Genomic DNA, 26,057 nt, shown 5'->3' with positions numbered 1-26,057 from the left:
TAACACCTTGCTGAATCAGGACCTGAGTTTTCCTGAAGGGAAAGATCAAGGTATTCTCCAAAGCTCTTCCAAGAGGATTCTATGTAAACTTTCAAACTCTTTTTAAAACTCTGTGTTGAAGTACAGCACTGTAGAAGATCATAGTGAATCTAATCCAGCTGCCTGCAGCACAGCCTGTAAAATTTCATCCCCTTAAACTTTAAATGTAACAGTTGGGGTTGAAACAGAGCATGCCATCTAGAAAGCCATTCAGTCTTGGCATAGAGAACAGAGATAAACATAAGCCATATTCATCAAAACATAAGTTATCTTCACCTAAAAGCCACTCGGGTGGCTGGTGCCTTGATACTGCCATGTACCAAGTTCTTTACCAATAGCCGAGTGTAAGATCTACTATCTGCTTTGCTTTAAATGGGACATTTGTGTGACTTGCTGGCTTAAGGCTTGCCTTCTTAGCGCGTACCAGTACATAACCACATGGAAGGTGCATGGGAATGGTTCAAAGCTGTGTCAGGGGAGGTTCAGTCTTGACATAGGAAACATTTCTATACAGAGAGGGTGGTTAAACACTGGAACAGGCTTCCTAGAGAGGTGGTTGATGCCCCATGCTTGTCAGTGTTTAAGAGGCATTTGGACAATGCCCTTAATAACATGCTTTAACTTTTGGTCAGCCCTAAAGTGGTCAGGCAGTTGGACTAGCTGATTGTTGTATGGCTCTTTCAACCGAAATACTCTATTCTAGACAGTCCTAAACTGGCCCCTTCTGAACTAGCCCAGAAACATAAGAGAAGCAAGATGGGAGGGATGGAAACATATGCTCTCTGTGTCTACAAGCCAGCTTGGGCCCAGAAGAAATCTAGCCATACCTACAAAGCATTGTGACCAAAGATTTCTACGACCTACTCTACAGACCCAGCCAACTTGACATGTGTCTTCAGCCTTAGATTTTGGCCCATCAAGCAGAGGTACAAAACCCTGCTGTGCTAAAATCAGATCACCTTTGGATGGCAGACCTCGTCAAGAAGACAGTGAGCAAATGTAGCCAGACAGTTCCCAAGCTGGAAAATCTGAATAGCTCTGTCCTGTGCTGCTCAAGTCTCCGCAAGTTTTCATGTCTCTGCCTTGTACTTCATTTCATAATAGAAGCATGTTCCTAATGACCAGCACTAATTCTGATAGCAACACAATGTCTTATGTTGATTTAAGGATGGAGAGAGCACTAGCCAGAGATACTGCTCAAATTAACTGCCAAAAAAACCGAACACCTACAGTCCACTCTAAGGCCGCCCTTGGTTCCTTCACAGGTCCATTGGAGACTGCAATGTTGAGGGAATGCACAGGAGCCAGGTGCTGGAGCCCTGACCTGGAGATTGCTTTCCTGCAAATTGAAAAGAAAAACACAAATGAATGGAATGTATAGCCAATATAATTACCCAATATAATTATCCACCCCACCCTTCTCCAGAAATCAGAAGAGGCAGTACAGCATCTAATTTCAGCTTGGGTGAAATGGTGCTTGAATGCCATCTCCTGCTAAAGCAGTTTAGGAAAAGAATAAAGTAATCTGATCACTGAAAATTACTGTTTAATGAAGATCAGTTACTCATCTGGCACTAAGCTGAAATATCAAATCCAGTGGACTACACATGGTTCTGTTTGCCAGTGGAGTCCTCATTCGTTACAACTATTCCTTACATACCAGCTGAACCTGCTGAATCAATTTATGCATAATTCCAAATAGCTTTTATTGGAGGAATGAAATATGAGTTTATACAAACAGTGCAACATCTGTTGCTTTTATTTAGTTTATAGGCTGGGAAAAGTCATCCATTCAGCATCCGGCTATGTAAAACAAGACATGGGAACACCACTTAGTCAGGAAGGGGAGTTATACACTACTACCTTTTTTGATCATATAGCATCCCTCAAGGTATTACAGCTTCTTTCCAATTATATTTCAATTCTATCTCTTTGGTCCAACGTCATTCTTACAGCTCTTGAGGCACAGATATGGCCTCCTTCAAAAGTCACAGATGGTGACCAGAAACCCTCCTGGAGCTCCACAAGCGCTGAGAGCATATCCACTGCCTGTTTCCCCAGCGGCACCCAGCCCTGCCAGATCAGCCTTGAACCGTGAGCTATCAGGTGGAAGGCAGTACAGTACACTGCTCATACAAAGCTCAGCTGCACTTGGACAGTAGGTTTCATAAAGCTTCATAACATTATTGCATTGTATATTTTAGCACCTGATGGTGGTGGCCAAAACAATCTTACAGCTTCAGCTGCAATGATTCAGAAGGACAAAAACATCTCAAGGAGAGATCTCGTTTTATAAGCCAAATACGCTCATCCCCCACAAAGTGAAATGACAGTCTGTTTGTGTAAAGTGCATTTTTGTGATACCACTCCCACAGTTCAACAGCTATTTATAGCATCTCCTAATCTTACCTAATCTTACCACTGTCCCAAGGCAATAAAGGTCAATTGAGCCAGTGATGACAATGCAGGTCATCCATATGCTAAATAAATCTTTTCATTGTCCTGAAAATATACAATGCAATATATATCCACAGTAAAGGAGCTTGGAAGCTTTACTGCTCACAGTGCACGTCCGGAAAAATTGAGTGGGCTGAATCAGAATCTCTTAAATTCCCTTTCCTGTGGGTAGCATGAACAACTCAGCACATTAATATCAGCCTCTGATCATCCAGTGCCCCCTTTCCACTTAACAAGGTGGGCAAGACATTAAGGGTTTTTTCCAAAACATTTGCATTTGACTAAAACCCATTAGAGGGAAGGAGCCCAAGGAAAAGACTTTCACTACCTGGCAATGTATCAGGAGAGAACAATTTAGCTAGAAAGACTTTTATGCCATATATGTCAGTACAATGTAAGCTACACATCTTCTCAATGACTAGATTAAGGCTTTAAAGAAAAAAACCACAAGAAACTACAATTTTTTTTTTTTAAATATATTTTTCCAGAAAAGCGTCCAATATTTGGCAGCCTCCTTCCATGCTGTTTTGCGTATCAATTTAGTTATCAGTGCTTCCTAAACACAAGAGTACTTTCTTGTGTCTATTCATGATTTATAACAAGGCAATTTGTTTTGGTGGAAATGGGGCAGTATCACATTTCCCATCCTGCATCACTGACAGCGATAAAGCAAACCAGTGGCTACTTAGTCCTGCCTTCATAACAGAGGAAGATAGCATCCACTTTGTGCAACATACTTAAGCAAAGGCGGCTGAATAATAAAGTGTTAGCTATTAATTATTATTTGATGAAAAATGCCAACATTTTCAGCCAACACTGCTTACAGCCCATTACTTATCAAGCAATACAGACTGTAAAGTTGCATGCATCCACTAAGCAAATTTACTAAAGCAAAGTCTGTGATGAATATTCCTAGGAACAAATTTATCTGACCAGCATGAGAACAAGGCTTCCAGCTGGAAGGGGAATTCAGTAGGGACTTAAAAGGTAAATATGCCTAATGAACAGCCACAGACATCCCAGCATCAAGCCTTGGATACTGTTTCAAGCCAGAATTAAAGATGGGCAAGCCTCCTGCAGCAGAACCTGAGACTTGGCCCACGTTCCTTTAAAAGCAAGCTGAGGCTGACGAGCCTTTTGGGGGAGACTTGGCAGGGTTTTGTGCCAACAGCCTGCCCTTCCTCTGCATGCCAAGCTGGATTTATGGCTTTGTCTGGAAAGCACACAAAACAGGCATGACAATAACGCCTTTTTTTTCAGGTTTGTTTTAACATAAAAGCCTTAAAGAGATCTCAGGGACTGCAAATTTGCATGAACCAGCCAGAAGTGACCCTTAGGCCCAAGGGCAAGCTAAAAATGCCTACTTTTACACAGCTTCTTATCAGAACTTTGTCTCAGAACAAAGAGAGACACAGTGTCAAAACACACTGCATGCACCACAGAAACATTTCCCACAAAAAAAAAAATAAAGGGAGGTCAGGCTAAAGAGCAAACACATGGCCTTCTAGTAAGCGTAAGGCAGACGAAAGACGAGAAAATGGGGGGAAAAGGGGAGGTAGCACAAATCTGATACCAGAGCAGATGCCGAGTATCCAGGTGATCATATCTCATAGTACTTTAACTAGCAGATTACACCATCTGGCACTTTTACAACAGTAAGGTAACACGAGTGGCTTTTAGTTATCTTTCCCAGCAATTTCATCTCCACTGTGCTGAGTGCATGAATGAAAACACAGGCTTGACAGGCAGCCTTTACTATAGAAGCAAAAGTAATCACTGTTTCCCTGATAAAAGACAGCCAGAAAAAGTGAATCTGTGTTTTCATGATATATTCCATTCTTCAGACTATGAAGTCCACAACTTTGCTAAAATGGGCACACCAGCCAACTTGTCAATGTAGCAACCAACAGCAAGTAAATGTCGCATCATCAGTAATGGGCTGTATTTTGATAATTACTTTTTCATATCCAGTAATCAGTAATTTGTAGTAGATGTTATTATCAACTTAGCTAACACACCACCATTGTGAACAAGCATGGGTGCACATACATGTGTATGTCATTAAATATACAACAAAAAAATATCTGATACTAATCCCATAGTTGATACCATTAAAGAATTTCCTTAACAGAGCAGTTGACTGTCTTGGAAACCAAAAGCAATCAGACATTGAGGCTATTCAAGTATAATAAATAATTTTTATTTTTTTTTAAGAGCATTACATTTTCCTTTTCATTTTGCTGAAAAGTCAGGGTAGACTCAACCTACTTATTAGATCAAAGGATACATATTTAATTAGGGGGGATTTGAGTTTATATCCGAGGCTTTGGCTTTACTGAGCCTTTTCCTCCACCTAAGGCATATAAAAATCCTCCAATGAGTTGTTTAGATGGAATAGTTATGCCTGAATCCTCAAAGACCACAAAAGACAATTAGTCAATACTATGCAGCTCGTTTAAGGATTAGAAAATTCTACCTGGAAAAGAAAGAGTAAGTTAGTACTGCACGTGGTTAGCAGATCTGAGTGTCATTTTAGTTGTCACCAGTGTTGGAGTTGCTGCCTTTCCAGGCTGGGGTTATTACCCTCCTTTTCATAGGGGCATAAGTTACCATTGGGGTAGTCTCAGCTGCAAGGTTGAGAGATCATAAAAATGCAGAGACTGGCTTCCACAGATCCCATGGCTAGGACATCTGCCAGGAGAGAGATTTTTTGGGAGTCTTTTCTCAAAGGTAATCTAGATACCTATGGAGAAAAGGACAGTCATTTGTATAACAACGTTTAAGTTACAACAGCTCTGCTTTTCTTTGAATATTCAATGTAGATAAACCCCATGCCTGCCAGCTCTCAGCTTTGCCAGCCACAACTTGAAAATCCCTGTACAAGGCCAGACATACCTGCATGCTGTATGAACAATTTATATGCGCCCGAGTTTGTTTGGAGGTGGTTTTCACTCCTGCATTTTGGTGCTTATGAAAGTCATGAACAAAATGTACTGGCTAAACTCTGGCATTATTTAAGTTTTCCCCATTCATCTCTGCTGACTGCACAGGGCTCCTGCAACCTGCTGTTCCCAGCTTGCCTTCCGGGCACGTAATGTTCTCCTTTCGAGCTGACCACGGGGCAACAACTGTTTCACTGCAACATCAAGATTCCCAAATTTTTTGCATTCAATATAAAAGGCAGCAACTTGTCAAATCAAATTATCTGTCTGGTCCAGTATCCCATTTCTGACAACAGCCAGTAGCAGGTGTTTAGAGAAGCACTGGCACAAATTGGGTGATCCTTCCCCTGACGTACTCCAGTCCCAGCTTCCAGTAATCAGTAGTTCAAGGACTTCCTGAGCTGGAGGCTGCTTCCAGACCTTTATGCTTAATAGCCTGTAATGGCTCTTTACTCTAGGAATGTGTTGGTCCTTCCCTGAAACCATTTATACTCTTGGTCTCCACAGCAGCCTATGTAATGAGCTCCACAATTTAATTATGGGCAGTGTAAAGTACTTCCTTCTGTCTGTTTTAAAAATTCTGCTTCATAATTCAATTGGTGTATCATATTGTGAGGAACAGCAAGTAATCATTTGCCTCTCTACACCTTCTGTGATTTTATGAATCTCTATTCATATATCCCTTCATTCACACACCCCCCCCCCCCAAGTAGAAGCACCCTAGACTGTTTAGGCTTCTGCTGATACTGAAGCTGCTCTATCTTTGTCAACATTTTCTAGCTCGATTATATCTTTTTTGAGATAGGATTGCCAGAACTAGCACGAGTATTCAAGATCTGGCTGGACCAGAGGTTTATCAGTGGTGTCACTATACTTTCTGCATTGTTCTCTTTTTCCCGTCCCTCATTCTGAGCCCTTTACTTGCCTTTTTAATCACTGTGAGCACTGAATTAATCATTTCATAGGAGTACTCGGAATTATCCAAAGTCCCCTTTCCTGAGTGCTAAATGCTAACAGAAAGTCCAAACTTTACAGCTTTTTTCCCCCCGTGTGCATTATTTTGCCTTCATCAATCTCACATTTCAACTGCAATTTGCTGCAGAGTCATTCAGCATCATAAGATCATTCTGCAAATTTTCCACAATCGGCCTGTGCCCACCCTGACTAATTGTGCCGAGCAGCAGCAAGCTTCGCCCTGTCACACTTTGCTCCCTGCGAGCAGCACTGCTCCCATCACAGATCCCCAGTGGTCCCTGCCAGTAAACTCCTAGGTAAAACTCTGCTAACCACCCCATTGCTCGCTACATTTAAACCATTGTTTAACCAAGTGAAGATCATCCCTTTTAGCCCTAGTTTCTGTACCAAAAGCTTTTTTCTTACCTCATTGGAAGCTTTCTGCTTCCCACAGCCAGACCACCCCAGCTCATGGGCCTCGTGCCTCTGCCAGCAATTTCTGCAAGAGTCACAAGTCCTGGCTTCCTTAGGAAAAGCTGTGCTGGCTCTCCTCCAGCACATCACGTTCAGCGGTGCATTTACTAATCCTGCACCTTACCAGCAGCTCTACCAGTTTCTCTGATTAAAACTTGCTGCTGGGTTACCCCTTCAGCACTCTATGAGCCCCTGTGTGACCACACTCCTTTAGGACTGGAGCTGGTTTAAGGGAGCTATTAATTATAAAGCCCTCTCAGCAATTTCTTGTTTGAATTCCATCAGAACACTTAGCAAAATCAAATCCTAGTGATTAGTTATTGGCTCTTTTTTCAATGTGGTCTTTAGCCTCTTACATTAACCTTCCCATTTTCCTCAGGTTCATCCATGCAAATAGCAGCTCAGCCTAGGACACTCTCAGGCACCCTCAGCAGTGAACACTGATGCAAGAAATTCCAATTAGCACTAAAAGAAATAGACCTTTCAAACTCCTCGTGAAATACTTGCTTACGCATCTGTCATTGCCTGCTGCCCAGGGAACCAGGGTATAGAAAAGCAAAGATTTGGGTAGCTTCCCAGCCACCCAACATCAACATCTCCAAGACCCCAACAGATCTTTCCTCCCTCTCTCTCAACCACACAGACAAGTTTGATAAAAGCCACATGGAAACTGGTACATCTCCATGAAAAACTGCAGCTCTATGCAGCTCTGACCAGCTTTGCTTTCAGCCTCAAACCCAGCCCTCCTGCACCTAATAGGCAGCTCGAAGACCGACCTGAAGACAATGAAACAAATTTACACTAACAATCTTACCAAGTACTTCAAACAGCAACCCCAGAACTGAGAGGTAACTACAGTACATCAGCTCCCTGGGTAAGTTCTGGTAGGAGCATTTGGATCTATCACATCAAATACCTTATTCAGCTTGTATTGATCAGATGCAAGACCAAACAGAGCCACCTAGCCTTTCTGCGACCATCTCCTTGAGTAAAGTAACGAATTCAGTAGAGACACAAGTAATACACAGGAATCCTACACCAAAGGAAATAAGAGGCAAAGCAAAAGGAGCATAAGATCTGCAGAAAGTTTGATCAGGATAACAGAGGAAAAGCCTCTACCACATGATGTTGACTTTTCTGAGTCAAAGAAAAAGTCAAGTCATGTGGAGTTCTCTCTGAGCTCCTATCAGAGCTCAGATTTATACCCAGTGATATGTATCACCCATTTCTTGGTCTTCCTTCTGCTCACTTGAGGTTTTTTTTCCCTTTACTCTTAATTTATTCTCTAGATTTCTTTCCAAATAGTTTTAAATATCAAGGGGTACTTACAGTAGATGGAAACTCAGTTTTAGGATCAACAGGGTCCCTCCCAATCTTTTAAATGTGCTATTTCTGAAAAGCTCTGTACAAATGTGGTGATTACTCTTACCACAAAAAGTGACAGACCTTGGAAGACTCCTTGCAGTAACAGAAATGTCAGCATTAATTTGTGTGAGGAGGAAAGGAAAGAAAAGAAGTGATACAGTTGGTGATGCAATAAAGATGAATAGTATCCTTTATCCCTGTAATTCTCCAAGAAAGAGACTAACAAAGGAGCTTAGGAAAGCAGGAAAAAAAATACAAATGCTTTCTTGAACTGAATTATTTTGCTTTATTTTTGCTGCAGTCAAAAATAATTTGTTTTAGGAGAGGGGTTTTAATTTTTTTTTAGCCTTTAGCTTTCAAAGCTATGAATGCCAGGTCTGCAAGAGACTTTCTAGGTCATTAATCTAGTCTTCTCTGTTTCAGGCAAACTTATGTTTGAATTCATAAAGTTAAAGACCCATCTCAAATCTAGCCTGGTTGTTCCCTCTTTCTCATTCCTACTGAGAAACTATGCCAGATCTCCACTCTTCTCATCGTTAAAATCTTTTTTGTAATTTCCATCCCATATGCATCCCCTGCACAATCCTCCTTAAGTTGCTATTATTAGGAGTTTCACGTTTCATCCAAAGACTTAAAGTTGAACGTACAGCCTATGATTTTTATATGATCCTTGTACAGAATAAAAGGCACCCAAAAGCCTTGATCTAGAAATCTTTAAACCCTTGGGTCAAAACCCTTTGAATGAGGTTATGTTAGGATAGAGATGTGCATAGGAGTTAGACGCTCACATTTCAAAGATTCTGGAATCAATTGAGTAACTGGGATGATAAAATTTAATCACTGTCTTTCCAAGTAAACAATGAGAAATGCTCTAGGGAACTCTAAGCATAAATGATTTCCAGCTGCATCATAGACTGGACATCAACATTACAGAAGATTGATATGTTTTTACTATTTCAGAAAGCAAAGGAAATCTGAATGTGAAATATTTTCATAACAATACATTTGATACAGAAAAAATCACAGGATATGTAGAACCTATGTTCTGTAGTTCAAGTACAAACAAAAAATGATGACAGCAAATTGGATGAACATGACTACAGTATGATCATGCTAAATTTTTTTTTTATGATATGCTAAAGTAATATATACTGATTTTCAAAAGGGGTGCAGATAGTCTATGTTATCACTCTGCCAACCAGAGGAAAATAGGAGAAGATTGAGGTCTTTTTTTTCAGGGTATTTCTTGGTAGCATCAAATAATCTTCATTGATCTGGAAGATAAAGAAAGGGAAAATAAAACAATACAAGACAGGGAGGGAGAAGGACTAAATCCTCAGCAGTTTAGAACAGCAAAGAAAAAAAAAGTAAGAGTTATTTTTATTTTTTAATGTTAGTCTTGGAAATGTTTTCTTGCATCTCAGATGCTAGCACATTGCTTTCAAAAATAACCTAATTTAAGGTAATTTCTCCGTCAGGCTAGGATCCTCCGTTGGCATAAGCTGTTTACACAAGCTGAAATGTCATTATGAGTCCAGAACTATATGGCCTCACACAAACTATATAATGAAGTATTCTGATTTTCTTCTTTTCTACAAATCAAATACAGGTCTTGCAGATTTATACTGTAAGTTTCAGAGAGTTGTTTCAAATGTGGATTTTTTGAACCTATTTCCATGCCCCTGAATTGTTAAGTGTCTTTTCTTTGTTTGTGTAGTCTCTTCTCCTTGAAAATGGAAACAGTCAGAAATTCTCACCATCCATCTCCACATTTTTTCCCCATTATAAGCTCCTATTTAGCAAATAAGGGTCTCTCAGAGGTTAAAAATAAGTCTTCCATTTCTGAGTATACAAACAAAAACTGAAAAAGGTAATGAAGATCCATACTCACTAGTCAAGTGAAAAATACTTCAAGCGGTTTTTTAGACTGAATTTTAAAAAAAGGAATATTACATTTTATACCAGAAGAATTTTGTTACCAAGTATTGATACAACAATCAACTTCTCTGCTTCCAAGATGCACAAATACCTAGGACTCAAGGAATGACCCAGGACAAAAGCAAGTTTTAAAACAATCCAAAATAACAATCTTTTCTAACAAAAGATTTCAAAAGCACACAGGACAAAAAATTCTCCCTCTTCTGAAAAGCAAGTTAGACTTTTGAATTCCAAACACAATTTTTACAGAAAGAACAGAGTCTAGACAACAGAGCAGGGAAGGGAGTTCAGGCTTTGCCTGCATAGTTCTTGGGGAAAAAGAACAAAAAAAAAAAAAGGGGGGGGGGAACAGCCTACATTTACTTTTCATTAGAGTGACGCTTGAGAAAGGCAGAAAAAAGTAAAACTACCATTCAATAACCAAATAAATTCTATTATTTTATCTCTAAGGAAAGAAGCCCAGCAGCTAAGACAAAGCTTTTGTCCCCTACCTTTGCTCCCCAGGACTGTATGAGATACAAAAACAGACAAAAAAATTCAACAAGTGCCTTTCTTTTTCCCTCATTCCTCACCACAAAGACTATGCAGTTCAATCATGTATACTTCTGTGCTTAGAAAATCTTGGTTTTAGCACCTGGAACAACAGGCCCCTAATTCCTAGCAGGGCTGGCGGCTGCTAGGCTGGACAAGCACTACTGTGCTCCAACCACCTGCACCTTTGTCCCCTCCATACCATTGAAGACTTTCTTCCATTTCCTCTGGCATGGTTTGTATGCACCAGACTAAGTCCCAAGAGAGCAGGCACATGCCCACCACTTCCAATTCCTCTGTTTGAAACAAACTGAAAGAGTTCAGCAGAGGGTGGAGAAAGAGGATGTATTGCAGTGAGTGAATAGCAGAGGAAGAAAATAGAAAGCAAGTGACAATTCCCCAGCAAGTCTGTGTAGCAACCTGTTCCTGCAGGACCCCATCCAAAGCTCAAATTCAATCAAAAGGTTTTGATTACTTTTAACAAGTTTTGGGATCAAAGAATGGAGGCTTAGGGATACATTTTCGGATTTACACAAGCCAAAAAACTAAACAAGGAATGAGGGATCTGAGTTGAAAATATCAGTCGTAATAAATCACCACCTTCCCCTCTCCCTGTCACCAACAACTGTCTGGCAATTCAGAAATGAGGGAAAAAAGTATACCTGATGTGGCAATATTCCCTCTTCCTTTAATGCACAGAAAGCAGAAAACTTAAGAAACAGCTTAAAATAAACTTCTAGAACTGGAGGAGAAACAGAGCAGGGCTTGAGTCAGAGGCATTAACCTCAGAACACCCAGTGTGTTTATAAAACATGAATTCATACTAAATTAGCCCTGAATAAAACATGAGTTGTCTACCAAAAATACTTATGTTCGAAGCGTATTCTTGATAATCAACTTTGGAGTTACACGTAACCATTCAAAAAAAATCAGTCTCTCTATACCGAACCTTAACATTTCTGCCTGGAGGAGCATTTCACATCAGATTAAGACGACAACATCGCCTGTGTCATGCAACATTACAAACCTCACTGGAATCACGTTGAGGGCCTGCTGCCTTCAGCATGCAGCAGCCACTACAGTGGTGCAGCAGGGAAGGTCCAAGGCACTCGCAGTCAGGAGGGAGATGATCGCACTCCCTCCCGACCCCAAGGGACCGCCGTCTCAGGGTTGTGCCTAAGTCTGAGTCTTGGAATAGGAAAGCTTTCAGGGGGCCACCAAGGCAGAAAAGTGCAGGCGGTACATCAGCTAGAGCAGTGATCTTTGTGGCTGAGAAGAAAGTGGAGATCTTCAGCACTCATTAGCAGCTCTGCTGGATCTAATTAAAGAGATGCTGTAACCGGAGTATTTTTTTTTTTTTTTCTTTTGGAACTAACTTCAAAAATGCTCATTTTTCTCATGATCTGCCCTTTAAACAGTTTCTCTTTTTTCATCTAAATTCTGTTAAAATATACATATGGGGTTTTTCTTCCTCCCTGTTGACTCACCAGTTGTATACAAGCAGGCTAAAAAAAAAAACCACAATACAAAGCACTGTCAAATGCACATAAGCAAACAGCAGGGAGGAAGAAGATTTTTCCTCTAATTTCTTTTCATCTACAGTAATAGTGGGTGCTGCTTCCATAGTGCCTATACAGCTTTAGGAAAAGACACGAAGTTGCTGGTGTTCCTTAAGGGCCAGATAAATCCTCAGACACCATGACCTGACAACAGCATTCCCACTTCAGCCCACCTAGAGCTGGAAGAGATCTGGACATTAACCTCACGATAGGACGTGTCACAATACTTGGACATTATTTTAATCTGAAAGAGATTTTGAGAGTAAAAAAGGGACTTGTAATGCCATGCTCTTAGCTCTTTGTGTTGGTGTATTATTTATTTGCTGGAGTTATTTGGAGAGAAATACTAATTTGAAATGAAGTCACTGAACAAGACCACCATGGGATCGAAGGAAAATATTATCTGTTTATGCACTGTTTTTATTATGAAAGAAAAAGACCAGCTTCTGAGGCTTCTTTCTATCAGTGACCATTAAGATGTGAAGATAACTGACAGCATGGGAGATTAAAATCCTTTACCATAAAATTACCAGAGCAAAAGGTATCAACTGTACAAACCTCCTGCCCACTTTTACCCTGGAACCCCTCACCCTCTGCCCAGAGGTAACACTTGTAGCAGTGAGAAAGTAGGTCAGTCGCCAAATTCAGTCTAACTTTGACCTCATCTTTTCTCGGGGCTTTCAACAAGGGAGCCAAGCGTCTTTTTCCTCCTGCACACAACAAAAATACATGTCCCTTAAGATTTGACCTGTGTGGGAATGCTGCCTCATTTTACAGTGACACACGACTAAATAGTCATTAAATCATGGTGTTTTCAGCTAGAACTAACTCTTGCTGGATTAAAATCAGCAAGAGAAAGTGGACTGCTCATCACACCTTGACCTGTCACTCTCTCCAGATACAGCACTATTAAAAGAAAAAAAATCTAGCTCCTCTGAATTAAAACTAAGTAGCACTTTTCTTGAAAACTTGTTTCATTACATCAGCCACACCAAAAGCACAGTAAGGTACAAAAAAAAAAAAGACTTACTGTATTTTTCTCTCCACTTATTTTAATGTTGCATCACCTATTCAAAAAGACATGCACACAGAGAAACCATTTCTTTAGATAGTAACCATCTGATGGATGAAATCACACTTTGACAACAAAATGGCCATCGCTATAACAAACAGGAGCAAAAGTCTCAAGTGCTTTTTGCTGCTGACAGATACAGACGATGTCAGGCCAGGCTACCCTCTGCAAGCTCCTTGCATGTGTATAATTCAGGAGAGAGAAAACCTGACCCTTTCTTAGCATGGAAATCCAAACTACTTTAGAATATCTGATCCACTGAGATCGTAATATGTGTATGAAAAACATCCAAGCGCAGGACGACTAGGTTACTTATGGTTACTTCTTATGTCACTTTCCCTGCACTCAAAAATGCACTGAATGACTAGGTGTTGCGCTGATTTTGGTATTGTATCTACTTTAAAGGGAGAAAGAAATTCTCCCCCCAAACTCCATCCTGTATATCCTTTCAATAAATAAAGCCTTCACAAAATACTAATGGACAGTGAAAAGAGGTGGGAGAAGAAATATTTGGAATAGGGTGCTACTGAAATAGTGTCATTGCTTCTAGGGATATTCCTCAGCAGAAGTAACAGCACAGCTTGACCAAACCAACCTGCATGCCTGGGGACCTGACCCACAGTGTATGAGTCACCGAGGAGGACGTGACCGTGGCTACACGTACCCCTGCCCCAGCGTGCTACCGCATCAAGCCGTTCCAGCTTCATTCTTGTAGCTGCCTTTACCAGAGCAGAAGGACAGAGTGAACACAGTTTAGAAGATGAGAGAACATGAACAAATGTCACATAGCAAAAGATAGATAAATCATGAAATTCTAAAGGGGAGCACACCCAATTTCTGCTCTAGCTAGGATTAAAATGTACTTTTTAGTATTGATTTTTGCTGCCCTTAAGGTGAATGTAATCTGTCACTGCTGGTGATAGGGGACATACCCACAGAGGAGCTGGACTGCTAGTATGGACTAGGAAACTGCAGACCAGAACCATTAACAGCAGAAGTGTGGTGCTGTGTGTATAGTTGGCAAAGAGTTCACGTACCGACACATCTACATCAGCAACAGGGAAAGAGAGAGGTAATCTAGTGCTTCCAAATTTTGCAAAAAGTATCTAACTGGCAAAGTTCATACAACCACAAGACCCATCCTTGCCGGCTGCCCTCACAGCAGGTTGTTACAACTCCGCAAGCGATGCTACTTCCCAACAGCCATGGTCAGGCTTTCGAGCCATGAAGTGGTACTAAAAGGTTAAGAAAAGTTCCTATAGAGAAAAATCCACTGGGGAGACAATTGCAACTACCCAGTAGGATCCTCGCAATTACAGGCTGTTAACTTCTATAAAGCAAATACCATGCTAAAGCTCTTGCACAGGCAAAATGCTGGGCAGCAAAAGAGGAAAAAAATCTCTTATGTGGGAAAGCAAAACAATCAGACAGAAATTAAAAAAAAGTGAAATACTCTTGCCATCCTTTCACCCCAGATTTTCTTCAGTACCTTCTCTGTTCTCTGAAATGAATCGGGGTGCCCACTCCTCCCTAACAGTTGGAGACAAGCAGCAGCCTTGCCAGGAACAAGAGACCAGATCCTCAACTGGCGAATATGGTGTAACTCTGGACTTCAGTGAAGCCATACCACTTTGTATCACTTGAGGCATTATCCACAAATTAGTTGTTCTTAACTGACTAACAGTAACATACTAAATAAATTATTTAAAAGTGATATCAAGCGAGGGCTGAGTAAAAAAAAATTTAAGCACTTTCAGGGAAGATTAAAAAGAACAAGAAACCTCTCCAATTCCCATTGCTGTTGGGAAGCACAGAAACAGATAACTTCTATATATGGTGAGAGCTAATAAAACACGATAACCCCCACAGAAAAAAAAAAGCACAGAATACAAAGATGAACACTTTGCTTACCTGAGAAAATTGCATTACTTAAATGAATTTTTAAACTACTTTAGTCTTACTAGTGCAAATCAGAATGTAGAAATTACTTCCTCTTAATAACATCTTATTGTGATTGAGGTCAAATCTGTGCCCCTAGGACTTAAGGTAACCTAAAAAAAACTGCTAAGAGAGTGCCTACAGAAGAAGTTGTAGGTGCTCTGAAGCCATTCAGTTCACACCGATATGCAAATCAAGTGTAAACTTCCCACTTAGTAAAGCTCTAAGAAAAACATAACAGTAAATTGTGTACAATAATAAAAGTTGCACAATCTGCCATGCACTGAATACTAAATCAGATTCTTACAGGTCCTCCAGAACCTCCATCTATTTTGTTATTCTGATTGCTTTGGTTTTTAAGGCATCTGCTTGCAAATAACAATACTGAAACCACAGCCATCCATAACGGCTGCAACGCCTGCCTGAATTTGCAGTGAAACTGATGCAGTAATTTTGGTTATAAAAGGGTCATGATTCAAATGCCAATGACATTACTTCAACACTGTTGACAATGCACTGCTAATCAAAGCGTACAAGAGAGATGAGGGTGAATACCTACACAGCTTATTTGAGTGACTGCTCATTTTGGGTAGGCTTTTAAAACAACATTGCTGGTAGCAGCAATACTGTGAACTTCATTTTCTTGACAGGTCAGGATTCAACTTTCCAAAGTTGAGGAATGCTGCATTAATTGATGAAGACTGTAATTCCACCTGGGGGAACACGATAAACTTGAGCTTTGTTCTTGTGGTCTAGCATGTCACCAGAAACCTTTGCTGGAGTTACAGAAGTACTACATGCAGATGAGAGTGCATTACCTCATCAATAAAATGTTTCAGGAGTTCTTCCAGAAGCAGCAGCAGAAAAACAAAGTACAATTGAACCTTGAGAGAAACTATTTGTTCTATCTTGAGTTAATTTATAAAGCCAAAATATACCATTAACTAAAGTAACAGTTTGTTTGTAACTTCATTTTAAGCTCATCAGTAACAAAAACATCTTTACAGCACTGTAAATTGTGAAATTTCATTTCTATAGAGTTGTTCATATTGTAGATTTTAAAATGCATTATAAAGCAGGGAGTAAGCCAGCACTATGTAGATACGAACCAAAAAGAGATCTCTTCCTCAGCCATAATTTGAGCCCATAGAGCTCTGGATTTCACAATCAGCTTTGGTCAGAGCAGCTAATATTTTCATCAGATGCTGAGGATTAGGATTTTTTTTTTTCTTTTAAAACAGAACTGAAAGGAATTTGCCATCATATCTCATCTGAATGACTGCATCCTAAATTTAGAGCAGTATCTTAACCTTCTAATCTATACAAGACCTTGTTCTGGGATCTTGTTCACTTTAGTGTGTCCATCTTCACTGGCTTGAAATTCAAATGAGAAGGGAAAGCACTAACAATAGTTTTCTGACAAATACTTCCAGGCAATATCGATGGGGAGAAGGGAGGATATTTTTATTCAACACTATCATACACGTGATCTGCCTCACTAACATCATCTTCTTCCAAAAGCCACCTGAAAATGGACTTACTATTGAACTAATCAATCACCCCTAATTCTAGAGCTCACCAACCTCATCTCTCCCCATAAGTTCATCTGACAGAGACACTCTCAAGAAAATGAGGCCAGAGTCTATACAGAGGCAACTAGACTAACTAGAAACTTGCAGGAAAAGTAGGTTGCCCAGAAGTAGGAGGTCTGTTGCAGGTGCCCTGAGCCTCTCCCTGCAATCCCCACATTTAGGAATTTCCTCTGTCACCCTGAAGATCAAGTGGCAAGTCTGGTGCTAGTCCCCCCCAGATGGAATATTTCCCCCCAGACACCTACACGCCCCTATCTTCTCATAATTTTTAAGAGCTGCCTGTCACTGAAGTAAATGCAAATATGCTTGCCATCTTTGGTTCAGCTCCATATGTGATGTCCTACATTCAGGGAGCTCAAAGTGAAATTATGTTACCTCCCTTCACCGGCAAGGTTCAGCAAGGTACAACATGACTTTGTCAAGGTTGCAGTATAAGAGGAGGAATCAGATGGAATCAAAATTAAAGCCACTCCTGAATCCAAAGCCACCTCTGTGTTCTCATTTTACTATTTATAGGTGATATATCACGCAGGTATCTTGTCACATTTTAGGTTTAATTATCTGTGCTGTTCCTTTGACACTCTGGCAAGGGACATTTATATACGTAGTTCTCATTATTCCAAACAGGTTTTAATATTTGCAATTGGAGAGTTTTCTGAGGGTTGTGACAGAAATGAACAAAGTTCAGATGCAGAATAAACATGAACAGCTTCTATTCAAGTGGAGAGAGAAAGAGAGGACGTTTTTTAAATCAGAACAGGGATTTGGCTTAAATGTGGAAATGATTTGGTGATTTGTAAGGGGAAGCAAGGGGATAGATAATGTTAAAAATCTTTGGCTGAACCAGGTTTCACCTAAGACAACAGAAACATTACCATCGACATTGATTGGATCAGTATTTATCCCTCCCTCAACTCCAGTAACTGTGTTAAAAACTGTAGTTTCCTGTGCCACTAGTTAAGCTTTTTTAACCATATTCTTTACTTTGCCTTTTGTGCATTCCATCTTTCCATGCACTGTTCATGGCACCAAGTATATTATAAAGTATTTTATTAGTCTTTTGCAGTAAATATACTGTAAATACTTAAAATATAAAATATATATCAAGCCTGAGCATTCACAGTATTAGAATTATATTTAAATATTCATTTTTAATATCATGCGTCTCATACCAAACAGCTACCAATATTGACCTATAGAAAAAAAAATGTCTGCACAGTTACTGGCTTCCTGTGACACTAAACAATGCAAAAAAAGTTAAGCCATTTAGACATAAATAAATCTTGCATCAGGAAATCTATGAGCATAATAATGAATTAGAAAAATGTTTTAGATGACCTTGTTCATCTAGCAGCTGAAGTAGAACTAATACTTCCCATACCTGTTCAGGGATTTATCATGTCTAGCTATGACTTTCAAGTGATGAGAATCCCATCGCTTCCCTTGGGAATCTAACCCCCAGACTACCAGACCTCTGGGACAAATTCCTGGCTGTTGGAAACCGGTCTGGTTCCATTGGCTTCAGGGTAACTAGGCTGATTTTTCACCAGCTGCTATATTGTTACAGGATTACAGAGCAAAGTTAAATGTCATTTTTATAAATGTCCACCTCATTTAACACAATATATTTTAAAAGATTTCAGCACTGCAGGCTTCTTTGTTTTAAATGCTTAAACAGGTGAGAAAATGCTACCCAATAAATAAAGGACCTTTAAGATTACAAAGCCATTTCCCTATGTTTCCATGGAAATGGGGACCTCGCTCCTTAACCAAGATGACATTAATGATCAGGTGCCAGGAGTCACACAAAAGAGAGAAAGAGGACAGAAATTACCAGCTACTCAACAGTGTGTCAATCCGGAGCACAACCTCCTGCCCCAGTCAGGGGTAGGACTTGATACCCCTTTTGCAATCGCAAAGCTTCAGCAGAAACAGTTCTCACAGTGTTAGAACAGAGGAGGGTTGCTGCTTTATTTTTAATTTGACTTGCTAACTAAGTTTGCTAACTATAGAAGTAAAACAAATAAAACAATGTCATCATCATCTGAGGGAGGAAGAGGAGGAGGAGGAGAAAGAAAGGGCAGCTTCAATAAAAGCAACACTATAAATGTGTTGCCAGGCTCCAGCCCCCTCGCAATGTGCCTATATCTCAGTTTTATCTAGCCCTGCCACCCATGGCTAAATGCCGGGGACTGGAAAGCATCACTCTAGATGACTGTGTTTATCACCATTACAGCACAAGTTGAAACAAAAAAAATCAAGGCTTTACTGAGCTGGGAAAGTATACAGTAAATGAAAGACCCTGCTGTTAAGAGCTATTGGTCTAACAGCAAGTGGAAAGGAAGCACAGGTGTGAAATGACTTCAATCTTTGCCATGGCCAAGAGAAGAGAAGCCAGGTTTCCCCAAGACCCACATTGCATCCCTCAGCCACTGGACAGCACTGCCTCTGTGCTGTGCTAAGATGACTTTCAACCTGGCAGATCTGAACTGCAGATTACTTCAGTCATATCCCTTTCTTCATTCTTTTGTGCTAAAGTGTCCTGACGCTCCATTTGTCCTAACTGCAATATCTTCATTTTCACTGAGCAGAGCTAGAGCTTCTAAAAGGATTCAAATTAAGAACGTGCAAGATGAGTTTGCACAGTGCCCACCCAAAGGAGAGGACCTGGGCAAAGAAACATCACCCACCACACAAGTGCTAAAGTGTCAAGGAAACAGTCCTCCATACTTCAACCAGAGAAATCCTTCAGTGTGCCTTGAGATCCAAGAGAGGAAAAAAGCACTATGTAGGACAAATAAAACCTACATGTCATACACAGGTGTACATTTGGCAGAGAAAATATCTGCCAAATTACTATTTTTCAGGACATCAAAAAAGGATACCAAAACCCAGCAATTTCTGATTATTCCTACATAAGTATTTCTCCTTCGGATCCTCCTGTTCAATGCTGCTCAGAATGTGGATCTCCTGAGGTGTCACTGGGACCAGCCTCTTGGGAACTGCGTGCTGAACTTTGTGATTTTCAACACAGAATTAATACCAATAAAGTGAAATTAAGATTGGATCTGTAAGCAGGCTTGCCAAACAGAAGTCACATTGTGGAAATGAAAATCAGACCTAATTTATTAGTATGCTCTTCTAGGGATGCAAAGCCATAGAGAGACTGTATAAAGAAAAAAAAAACATTCCCTTTCTCCTCCCAAATTTAGATCCATAAGAGAGTGGCTCCAAGTTATTCTACAAAGCAGACCAGCCTGGGGTCCTTCGCACCATGACAACCCATGAAGTCAAACGCTGAAGGTCTGGGGCAGTAGATCTAGAAGTCCTGGAATTTTTTTATCAATTCTGTACAAAAGTGTGGGTCTCGCCTCAGGTGAGCGCAGGGCACCAGAGGGTAGAAGGAATGCCAAAGGTAGTTCTTTTGCATAGATTAGAATAAAAGACTAGCAAACATTCAAGAGTTTTTAGGTTTGTTTGAACATGAAACTCTCAGTAGATTTCACTGTGAACCAGAAACAGAGAAAATATATGCAAAAGAAATCTCTTATATACAGAATTTCCCAAATGCTGCAGTGATTCTACACATTAATCTGGAAACAATTATCATATTTACAGCATGTTGTATAAAGAGCTAGAATTCAGAGAACAAGAATAATTTTCAGAGTAATATGCATTATATATGCATACAGTACCTGCAACAAAAATGTTCTGGCAAAAAAGTAAAATTTGGGTAACTTGTTTTACAGTTGTGGTGTTTTCCTTCTTTTTATTTGAAATACGGTCAAGTCAAAAAATCTCCAGAGTCCAACCCCCAATCCAATTCTGGATCGACCATCATGCAAGTGATCAGCTTGAAGCCTAGTCACAATGACAGTAAACTAACTATATCACATTGAACTAAGACTCTCAAGACACTGTGATGAAATGGAGTACTTAATGCAGAGGAAAAGAGCAGCTGATTTGTTTTGTTTTAGACCATACTAATCAAAAGCTGCAGTGCTTTGCCAACTCGGACTCCAAAACTCAGCTTATGTAAAGACCAGGACTAGAAATAACTTCATGTTTTGGGTAAACTCAGAGAAGATACAAAATGTAAACACTAAACACAATCTGTGATATTGATTACAGTAAATGTATGAATCATGGTGCTGTATCTACATGTCAATATATTTTATACTGGGATTGCCTTTGAAGTTAATATACCTGTAAATAAATTAAAATGTAACCAGCTGAGTATAGCAACAATCAACATATTTGGCTTTTGCTGCATTTAGAATTTCAGCATCCTCTGGCATTTATTGATTTTTCTAATAGTGCCACCATGTTAGAGAAACAATAATACTTTGACATTTAGAAATCAAAATGGAAACAAGGTTACACTGGTGGCTTGTTCAACTCCCTACAAAAACTCAAGAGCACTGAAGGAAATCAAAGCTAGACTCTCAGACCATTACCTGAAGCCAGAAGACCCACATGTTCTTTTCCACATCTATTACTGCTTATTGGTAACAGAGCGTTGTGCTAACCTACCAACTTAAAGAAAGCTGATGGGTGGTGTTTGCATCTTCTCAAAGCACTACTTAAAGGGAACAAATGGAGAAATTTCACTGAAGCAGGCAAGACCAAGCATAATGTGAAAAGAGATGGAGAGTGGGTATAAAGACAACTTTGCCTTTCCTGTTCTTTAATTCTTCTCTCCCCTGTGGTTCTCTAAGCATTAATTTTAGTGGAGGCTTGGGGCTCTATTCCGGTACAGGATATCTCCAGAAAGGATTTTAAAACCACATATAGGTAACAAAACAAAAAAAAATTACCATATCAATTTACTTTAAAAAACAAGTAAAAGCAAAATGAGCATTAGTCTAGAGTAGTGCACAGTCTTTGGGGTAAAAATTAGAAACACGCAGTCCATTATGGTAAAAAGATAGCACAGCTACGAATGTTGAGGGGTAAAGCAATAAAAAAGACCAATCTGCTAATTATATTCTTGTCAATTGTGTTTGGAAGACAGGATTTAAGCTACCAGAGCAAGAGTCTGAATAGCAAAGCAGTAAAGACATTTTTCAAAACAGGTTATTCTTCTTTGCACCCAAACTTAATTTAGCTAACTGTTTTTGAAAGCCACTGGACAAACACCTCTCAAGAATTCAGTTTAAGTCTATACTGCAGCATGCTGTCCCCTATCGAGATGCCAGAGCTTGCTCTGGCACTGGAGGACGTACAGACGTGTTAGCATGACGCTCTGGCTGGCATAACTCACCCTGCCAAGAAGCCCAGAGCTGCTCTGTGGTAACCCAGGTGTGCTGCACCCTGCACTGTGCCACGTGTCATATACACACACCACCCGTGTTGCATCTAGCTGCTGAGTAATCTCAGCGCAGCCAGCAGAAACGGGCACTCCATTTACTGCCCTGTTCCCCAAAGAGACAAATCCTTGCTGTGAAGGCAGCTCTCTTGAAAGGGTGCAGAAAGCACCTCCCTCCCTGCCCAAGCTCGCTCAAGTGCATCTGGTGGGAGAGCAGGGGTGGTAACGAGGAACAGAAATAGGATCCTACAGCATCGGGCAGACCCAAAAGTGACCTCTTCTGCTTGCTGCTATCTGTGCCACTGTTACAAAAGGGCTGAAAAAAATAATTTCAAAATATTTAATTTCAATGGCACCGCTGTCATGTAAAAAAGATAAAACAAATCAGAACCCATCAGACATCCCTACTGAGAAATACTACAGCGTTTACTATATCAAACTCAACTGTTCATAGGCCAGACAAAACTTCCCAGCCTAAGGCCCTGTTTTTAAGCTGCATATGGGCTGCACTATCCTTTAAACACACAGGCTGAATTTTCCTATGACAGGTTGATGAGGCTTTTTTCAATTTCACCAAAAATACTTCAGCTGTAGCCCAAAACAAAACCAGAAGAAAACATATTGTTTATTCGGTGTTTAAAACATTCAGGAACCTTTTCTGTGATCTGTTTCTTGCAGCAGTAACGTAAATTTGGCAGAGGACAGAGGACTCTGACAGAAAAGCACCTTTTGTTGTCCTTATGAAAATCCACTTGACCTTGCCCAAGGGGTAAGCATTTGAAATTTCATACATCTCTCATGCCTTCTAGAGTTTGCTCTGAATTAAAGAGCTGACCTGCCCAAAGACCTGCACTGAGGTTGAACAGGCCTTTCCCTACAGTTGCCAGTCTGCGCTGCTGAATCCAGGTCCAGATGAGATGAAATGAAGGAGCCTGTCTCTGCTCTGCTGCCCATAATCCTAGCCACATCCAAATGGCATGAAAGACAAAGACCTTTTATGAAGACATGATGAGATACCAGCTCACATGGGAGAATCAACTTGGGCATACCAAGAACTAAAGCCAGGCAGGAGGGGAGGAAAAACCTAGGACTGGGGTTTAAACTGGGGAACTGGGAATGACGATTATAGCTAATGGAGGTAAGGAAATCAGAAACATTTGGTAAGGCTGCTGGCCCAAGGCAGACACTCAATGTTCTTGTATTTCCAGTTCATGGATGGGGCCAGCACAGCATCCAGGATCAGACAGGGCCACTGCAAAGAGTGTTCATGAAACACTAGCCACTTACGCTGTGGTGAAGACAGGAAAACAAAACAAAACAATAAGGCCATCAGCAATTCCTCCTTCATTGCGCAGCCTGAATAATGTCATGAGAAACAATAAGGAGAAAACAAAATATTGCATAGCTTCTCATTCAAACAGCAGTGGACGTCCTGTGCACAGAGGGAAGCGGGAATTCTGTGGAAAAAACAGTGTGCAACTGTGTAATTAAAGACTGAATCATAATACTTATGCGCAAGCGGGTGGGAAAATTAACGACCTGGCATTTCCTAACTTTTGCATATTTGATTTTGCAGTCCTGATAGCACTCTTCTTCTGTAGGGCATGAATGTGTGTCCAGTATGTAAACAAACACTTGAGGCTGTAATTCAGCATTGTGCTCCCCAAATCAAACCGTTGCACCCTGCTGAACCACTTCCTTGCAGGTGCAGCCATCAGCTGGTGCACTTGGATCACAGCAAGGACGGTAGCCACCTGGAGTACTGCTACTGAAGAGAGTGCCCAAATCCAAACCATTTTTATCCTCACTCTATAGAAATACCCTAAAAAAAAAATTACAAGAACAGATCCATTTCTGTAAGTGAAAGATTGACTGGAATAGTAATAAATCCAGGGCAAACAGTAGGTGTTGCAAAAATAGCCTTTAAAAGAAGATTGTAGCTAGTGCACAAAGACTAGCGCTCACAAGCAACTTAGAGTAACTCAGAAGAAGGGATCCCAGAGGAGAAGTCAGTCACTAAGGGAATAGGTTCCAACATCAAACTGTCAAAGGGTTGTTGCAGCATCAGTGAGGGGGTGGAGGAAGAAAAAAGGAAAAATCTCAGCAGTGTGTCCTTTTAAGGGACTTCAATTGGCTGCAGTCACCTAACCCAGCTCATAGGCCACACTCCAGTTCAGGCACGTTCTCCACCTTCCTCCCGTAACTCCTGCCTGCCACTAAAACGTGATAATGAATAATTGGATTCCGATAGTCTCGTTTTTGCCACTTGAAGCACTATGTGGGCACTTCAGAGGCTGTTGATATGCATTGTTTCCTCCTCTTGCAAGGATATGGTTTTGGTTTAAATTATTCCACCTTAAAGCCAATGCAGTGACTCGAGTACGCCAGGGGCTGACTACTGTATTCACTTCCAGAAGAAAGAAAGAAGAAAGGTCACATTTTACATTTGGATTACGTATAGAAAAGCTTGCAATTCTTCCAGTCATTTGATATTAAGCATTATTTAATAACAAGTGAACAATGATTTTATTATATAGCAAGTTTTGTAATTTTCACCACCTCTGCCTGTACACTGAATGCGTGCGGAGGAGCAGGGGGAATAGAAAATAGATATCAAGAAATGGAACACCAGCATGTCTTAGGAATAGCTGCATTTCTGCTTCCACTCCCAGCTTCTCATCTCTCTGACCAATCTTCTTCAGGTAGCATGTTTCAGTCCCATCTCTCTCAATGACATCCCATCCTCAAACCAAGTCTTGGGGTACAGCACATCACTCAACCACCCCTATTTTGCCAATTCAACTGGGATTAGCTAGCAGTCTCTCCTTTGGGGAAACTGAGCTATGGACCACATCAAAACAGTGCATCAGTTAAGATCAGTCCTAGGAACAAAGCAGAGCAGAGCAAAAAATACTGGGAGAGGGGAAGGGAAATGACACAAAACACAAAATGTCTTGCTAGCGTGATCTCTTTACATTGTCATAGGTGGATGTGCTTTAGCATCTAGATAATAAGGGTGGGTATCTGTTATCCCTCCTCCCTGTGCTTTAAAGCCCATCTTAAATCCACCCATAATGCTGACAAAACCACCCTGCAGGTCAAACCAGATCACCAAAAATTGGTGTGCGTCTAGGGCTCTAGGTGTACCATGGATCCATTTCCTCCTTCCAACACACAGTTTATGACAATCATCTTATTACCTTAACACATACACACAGCAATATGTGCAATAGCCCAGTCAAGACTCCATTTTAATAGATCACAGTCTGTTCTAAATCAATTAATTACACATATTTTTGCTCAGAACATTCCCAACTAGTTTTTCCATATCTCATAGTATGCAGTAGGAAGCTAAGAGTTTGCAGCTTTGTTGCCAAAGCTAATCAACCCTCCATACTATAATAACAAATACAATGAGCAACAGACTAAGGAATGACAAAATATGTTCAGCAAGAATAAGAGTGTCTCTGTGCTGCCAGTCAGTTTTGTCTGAGATTATCTTAAGAAAAATGTGTTTTTTCCTTTGCCGCAGGAGCTATCAATTCACAGTGGGGCATCAATTCTGAGGCAGCAGTTTGGCTGGGTCTCCCCAGAAATGTGCCTCCATTGCTGGTCCATGTAGACTGCTTCAGAGAAACACAAAACAGCAGCAATAGTGGATCTGAGTCTTTGGGACAGCTCTGTTACAGGTAGAAAAAATCCAAGCACAACCAGAAAGTTCCCATCCCAGTTCCATCCACTAGCCAATGTATGTCCTCATTGCTGAGATTTCCTTTCCTTCAGCATTAATTCAACCTGCTGCAGTTAACTGCTTTTGGGCTAGTGCCCTCAGTTATATTTATTTATACAACCACTGCCTACCATTAACAATTCATGCTAGCAGTTGAA

General features: G+C 40.5%; 1 protein-coding gene across 3 annotated transcripts in view; it reads right to left on the bottom strand.

Annotated features, from left to right (window-relative positions):
• The window catches only part of DGKI (diacylglycerol kinase iota), a 241,745-nt gene that overhangs the window by 148,634 nt on the left and 67,054 nt on the right, over window positions 1-26,057 (bottom strand). For 2 of the 3 annotated variants that reach the window (XM_072872233.1, XM_072872242.1), the window contains exon 2: window positions 1,270-1,378. The gene's annotated coding sequence lies outside the window, so the exon portion shown is untranslated. Of the gene's footprint in view, window positions 1-1,269; window positions 1,379-5,106; window positions 5,140-26,057 lie in introns of those variants that run through there. The other variant, XM_072872248.1, reaches the window with a different exon arrangement.

This window comes from Ciconia boyciana, chromosome 1 (assembly GCF_034638445.1).
Source record: "Ciconia boyciana chromosome 1, ASM3463844v1, whole genome shotgun sequence".
Lineage (NCBI taxonomy): Eukaryota > Metazoa > Chordata > Aves > Ciconiiformes > Ciconiidae > Ciconia > Ciconia boyciana.
The sequence above is the reverse complement of the archived record's forward strand: the minus strand, read 5'-3'. Positions and strand labels throughout refer to the sequence as shown.